The 6000-nt window shown below is 46.5% G+C and overlaps 1 pseudogene; it reads right to left on the reverse strand.

Annotated features, from left to right (window-relative positions):
• Window positions 1-5373: 5373 nt before the first annotated feature.
• LOC115934281 (SRA stem-loop-interacting RNA-binding protein, mitochondrial-like) lies at window positions 5374-5630 on the reverse strand (annotated as a pseudogene).
• Window positions 5631-6000: the final 370 nt, after the last annotated feature.

Here is a 6000-nt window from a genome sequence, read left to right on the forward strand (position 1 = left end):
AGTCAAGGACCACTCAGCATTTCCAAAACAAATCGTTGCTCTGTAAACTCACTTCCGAGTCCCAACCAATGGCAGTGGTGAGTGTTATTTTAAAAGGGTTTTGTTTTTGTTTTTGAGTCAGAGTCTTGCTCTATCACCCAGGCTGGAGTGCAGTGGCATGATCTTGGCTCACTGCAACCTCCATCTCCTGGGTTCAAGTGATTCTCCTGCCTCAGCTTCCCAAGTAGCTGGGACTGCAGGTGCCCACCACCATGGCTGGCTAATTTTTGTATTTTTGGTAGAGACGGGGTTTCACCATGTTGGCCAGGCTGGTCTCGAACTCGCGACCTCAAGTGATCCACCTGCCTTGGCCTCCCAAAGTTCTGGGATTACAGGTGTGAGCTACTGCACCCAGCCTTAAAAGTGTTTTTTACATTATTATTTGTCTAGGTTGAAGATCACATACGTCTGGCCGGGCGCAGTGGCTCATGCCTGTAATCCCAGCACTTTGGGAGGCCGCGGCAGGCAGATCAGTTGAGGTCAGGAGTTTGAGACCAGCCTGGCCAACATGGTGAAACCCCATCTCTATTAAAAATACAAAAAATTAGCCAGGAGTGGTGGGTGCCTGTAATCCCAGCTCCCTGGGAGGCTGAGGCAGGAGAATCGCTTGAACCTGGGAGGTGGAGGTTGCAGTGAGCTGAGATCGTGCCACTGCACTCCAGCCAGGGCAACAAAGCGAGACTCCATCTCAGAAAAAAAGAAAATCAAATGTCTAGAGAGTGTACAACAAACATTACCCTTTGCTCTGCCCCCTTCTGCCCAATACTCCTGTCTGGCTCCCCAGGGGCAATCCTTTCCAGCTCTTTTCAGTGCTTTCTTCTGGTATTTTGTTCTGCAGTTATCACATGATTACAGTGGCTTTTTCTTAATGCAGCCATTGATCTGTTTTGGGGAAGATAGAATTTAGCTCTCATGCCACACCCTCACTACCAATGACTCCTTCTCCCAACCAGTAGTTAATATTTACAATATTATTATAATTGTGATAAACTGCAGAACTAAATAGTGCACCAACATTTGCTTTCTTTGTTTTCATCAGTGCCATCACCTACCTATAAATAATCTTTCCCAGTTGCTTCCAATCTTCTGATAACCTTTTGGTTTCTTCCCTCCCCTCTCTCTTCCCCTTCCCTCATCTCCTCTCCCCTTCCCGCCCCCCTCTCTCTCTTTCTTTCCCTCACCTTCTGCACTTTCTCCCTCCCTCTCTCACTCCCTTTCTCTTTCTCTCTCTTTCTTTCGTACCCAAGAAAGGATACAGAGAAAATAAAATTTTTGAGTCTATGCATTGAGTCCATGTGTGTGTGAAAATGTATTTTAACCTCAAGATTGATCAATAGTTTGAAAACCACTGTCTTGGCATAAGGAAGGTATTGCTCCATTGTCTTCTAGAATCTTGTGGATAAGAGACCTGGAGCAGCAACAGGCCCAGCATCCAGCCAGCACTGTCACCAGACATGCAAATGAAGCCACCATAGAGGATACAGCCAGCATCCTGCCTGACTGGTGGGGCCAGCAGAACAACCCAAAAACGCCCAGCCCTGATTGCTGACCATGGAGTAAACAAATAAAATGGTGATTATTTTTAAGACGTTACAATTTTGAGTTGTTTGTTACACAGCGCAAGATAACTGATACAGAATTCAACAGTCTGAAGTGTAGACTGTGGCTTCAGTCTGATGTATTTCCTGCAGCTCACTGCCCACCCCTTGTCCTTCTTACTGTGGCTCCTTTGGTTATATCCTTCAGAGAATAAATCTCCTATCTCTTGCCTGCAGTGGTGACACAGGTTCACCAGCGTGCCTTATTTAATCATTAGCTTCAGGCCAGACACAATGACTCAAGCTTGTAATCCCAGTGCTTTGGGAGGCTGAGGTGGGAAAACCACTTAAGCCCAGGAGTTCAAGACAAGCCTGGGCAACAAAGTGAGACCCTGTCACTACAAAAATTTTTTAGGCCTGGCATGATGGCTCATGCCTGTAATCCCAGCACTTTGGGAGACCAAGGTGGGTGGATCACTCGAAGTCAGGAGCTCCAGACGAGCCTGGACAACATGGTAAAATCCTGTCTCTACTAAAAATACAAAAATTAGCTGGGTATGGTGGCAGGCACCTGTAGTCCCTCAGGAGCTACTCAGGAGGCTACTGAGGAGGCATGAGAATTGCTTGAACCTGGGAGGCAGAGGTTGTAGTGAACTGAGAATCGTGCCACTGGGTGACAGAATGAAACTGTGTCTCAAAATAACAACAATAATCATAATTTTAAAAAATTAGCCAGGTATGGTGGTGTGAGCCTGTAGTCTCAGCTACTTGGAAGGCTGAGGCAAGAGGATCACTAAAGCCCAGGAGTTGGAGTTTGCAGTGAGCTATGATTGCACCACTGCATAGCAGCCTGGGCAACAGAGCAAGACTCTGTCTCTAAAAAAAATTGTTTTTTTTTTTGGAGATGGAATTTTGCTCTTGTCTCCCAGGCTGGAATACAAAGGCACGATCTTGGCTCACTACAACTTCTGCCTCCCAGTTCAAGTGATTCTCCTGCCTCAGCCTCCTGGGTAGCTGAGGTTACAGGCACTCAGCACCACACCGAGCTAATTTTTGTATTTTTAGTAGAGACAGGGTTTCACCATGTTGGCCAGGCTTGTCTTGAACTTCTGACCTAAGGTGATCCACCCGCCTTAGCCTCTCAAAGTGCTGGGATTACAGGTGTGAGCCACCACGCCTGGCCTAAAAAATATTTTTTGGAGTTAAAAAAAAATCACTAGCTTCATGTCATTGGTGTGCTGTATTAGCAGACTGAATCATTTTCCACAGGCTCTGGTTAACATATGGCCTGTGAGGACAGCATAAATTACGCTGCCATGAAGTAAAATTATGCCTTCTCATTTGGCTCAGGTTAATTACCTAGGACCCAAAGGGGCTCTGGAACCTGCTTGTTGGTGCTGAGATTGTAGTTTTGCATTTTTCACTTCGTTGGAGTCTTAGGAAGTCAGTAAATAACATCCCTTTCTTCCCTTACATAATTTATTTTATTTATTTATTTATTTACTTATTTTTTGAGGCTGAGCCTTGCTTTATTGGAGTACAGTGGTGCCACCTCAGCTCACTGTAACCTCCGCCTCCCAGGTTCCAGTGATTCTCATACCTTGGCCTCCCAAGTAGCTGGAATTACAGGTGCACACCACCATGCCCGGCTATTTTTTTTTTTTTTTTGTATTTTTAGTAGAGACGGGGTTTCACCATGTTGGCTAGGCTGGTCTCAAACTCCTGACCTCAAGTGATTCACCTGCCTCAGTCTCCCAAAGTGCTGGGATTACAGGTGTGAGCCACCATGCCTGGCCACCTTACAGAATTTAGAATCAATTGAAAAATAAGACACACAGGACAGAATGATGGAGATGAAAATATTCATTTTATTATTTATTAAGGAAGCTAATTGTAAGATGCGGCATTTAGAATTGCCAGGAGGTGGGGACAGGAGAGCTTACTAACAATTTACCTTTGAATTAAACCAATTTTCTTACCCAGGCTCAGGCAGAGGTGAATCTACAGGCCTTTCCCATGAGAATGGAGACTGTCCTGAGGTTTCCCAGCTGACCCATGGGTGGGCAAGCTCCAGAGCTCAGCGTGCTTTGTTTCTCCTCCCAGACTTGACAATCAGATGCCATGGAAGCCCAGATGTGACAACTGTGGATGCTCTAGGGGGTTGAAGTTCCTGTTCTAACATTCTAGTAAGGTCAGGCGCAGTGGCTCATGCCTGTAATCCCAACATTTTGGGAGGCGAAGGCAGGCGGATCACTTGAGGAGTTCAAGACCAGCCTCACTAACATGGAGAAACCTCATCTCTACTAAAAATACAAAAATTAGCCAGGCATGGTGGTGCACGGCTGTAATCTCAGCTACTCAGGAGGCTAAGGCACGAGGATTGTGTGAGCTTGGGAAGCGGAGGTTGCAATGAGTCAAGATCGCCACTGCACTCCAGCCTGGGCAACAGAGCAAGACTCTGTCTCATAAAATAAAAAACAAACAAACAAAGAAACATCATAATAGGAACTGCAGGTGACTTCCCTAAATAGGCATTTTCTTTCTTTCTTTTTTCTTATATAATCCTCATTATTTTGGAGGCATTTTCTTTTTTAAAAAAATATATATTTTTTCAGAGTCAGTATCCCTCTTGTCACCCAGGCTGGAGTGTAGTGGCATGATCATGGCTCACTGCAGCCTCCAACTCCTAGGCCCAAGCAATCCTCCCCCCATAGCCTCCCAACCTGCTGAGATTACAGGTGTGAGCCACTGCACCCAGCCCTACATAGGCATTTTCCATTCATCACCTCACTGACTTATCATAGCCTGAGGCATAGGAGTTATTTATCTCCACTTAACAGAGAGAGATGCAGAAGCTTCCAGGGACATAGCTGAAGGTCCCAAGATGAGAGGATTAAGATCCACAGCCCACCCCTCAGACCAGTGAATTGTGCTGCCTTGGGACTCACTGACCTCACAGTACTCATGGTTATTAAAGCAGGACAGACGCATGGGAGTTGAAGAATCAAGGTGTCTGGAAGGAAGGACTTAGAGAAAGGCTGCAGAGCCACCTAGGTGTAAGAGTAAAGGGCAGGCCGGGTGCCTTGGCTCATGCGTGTAATCTCAGAACTTTGGGTGGCCGAGGCGCAAGTATCCCTTGAGGTCAGGAGTTCGAGACCAGCCTGGCCAACATGGTGAAAGCCTGTCTCTACTAAAAATTCAAAAATTAGCCAGGTGAGGTGGCACAGGCCTGTAATCCCAGCTACTCAGGAGGCTGAGGAATGAGAATTGCTTGAACCCGGGAGGTGGAGGTTGGAGTGAGCAGAGATCATGCCACTGCACTCCAGCCTGGGAGACAGAGTGAGACTCTATCTCAAAATAAATAAATAAATAAATAAATAAATATAAAAATACAAGGTCAGAGACTCAGAGACTCAGTCTTGCTGAAAGTCATAAACACGTGACAAACACCCACCACTCTCTGTGCCAGCCCCCAAGCCCAGCTTCCTCATCCTCAGGAGTGACCTGGTCCTTGCATCTCACAACTGCATGAAGTATTTGTGGGACACATCGTGTGTCAAGGCAGGAAGGTCACTTCCCAAATATCCACCACTGCGGGGAAAGGGAATGAGGTTATCACCACAGGCCGCCTCGGAACCGCGTGAGAACCTTGAGGTTAGCTGGTGGAGGGGATAAGCTCTCACTCACCCTTCTTCCCTTTGGAGTTTATCGTCCCTGGTAGCCAATGAGGACATTTGTTTGTTCGTTTGTTGTTTTTCTCAGTTATGTTAACTTTATTTAATAAGCTGAAACAGTCTCAAAAATCTTTCTCTTCATCATCAGATGTTTGCAAAACTTTTGGCCTTTGACCTTAAACCTGGAGCTTTACTCCACCTATAATATGATATTCCTGCTGTAGTGCATTCTGAAGTTCTGAAGAACACTGAACCCAACCCAAACCTCTGTGAAAGCCAGTCTCCTTGTCTTGGTCCAAGGAATTTTTCTTACAAAAACAACTGGCCGACTGATACTTCTACGCAGCACCATGGCACCTCTCCCTGCTAAGGCCGCCATCTTTAGACTTTTTTTTCTTTTTCTGAGACAGAGTCTTGCTCTGTTGCCCAGGCTTGAGTGCAGTGGCACGATTTCAGCTCATGGCAACCTCTACCTCCCAGGTTCAAGTGATTCTCCTGCCTCAGCCTCCCAAGGAGCTGGGATTACAGGTGCCTGCCACCACGTCCGGCTATTTTTTTTGTATTTTTAGTGGAGACAGGGTTTCACCATGTTGGCCAGGCTGGTCTCGAACTCCTGGCCTCATGTGATCCGCCTGCCTTGACCTCTCAATGTACTGGAATTACAGGCGTGAGCCCCCAGGCCTGGCCACCAATGGGGAAATTTGGTCAGAAAATTGTGTCCACTTCTGACCCTGTTCCTGCCCCTGGCC

This window comes from Gorilla gorilla, chromosome 3 (genome assembly GCF_029281585.2).
Source record: "Gorilla gorilla gorilla isolate KB3781 chromosome 3, NHGRI_mGorGor1-v2.1_pri, whole genome shotgun sequence".
Classification (NCBI taxonomy): Eukaryota; Metazoa; Chordata; class Mammalia; order Primates; family Hominidae; genus Gorilla; species Gorilla gorilla.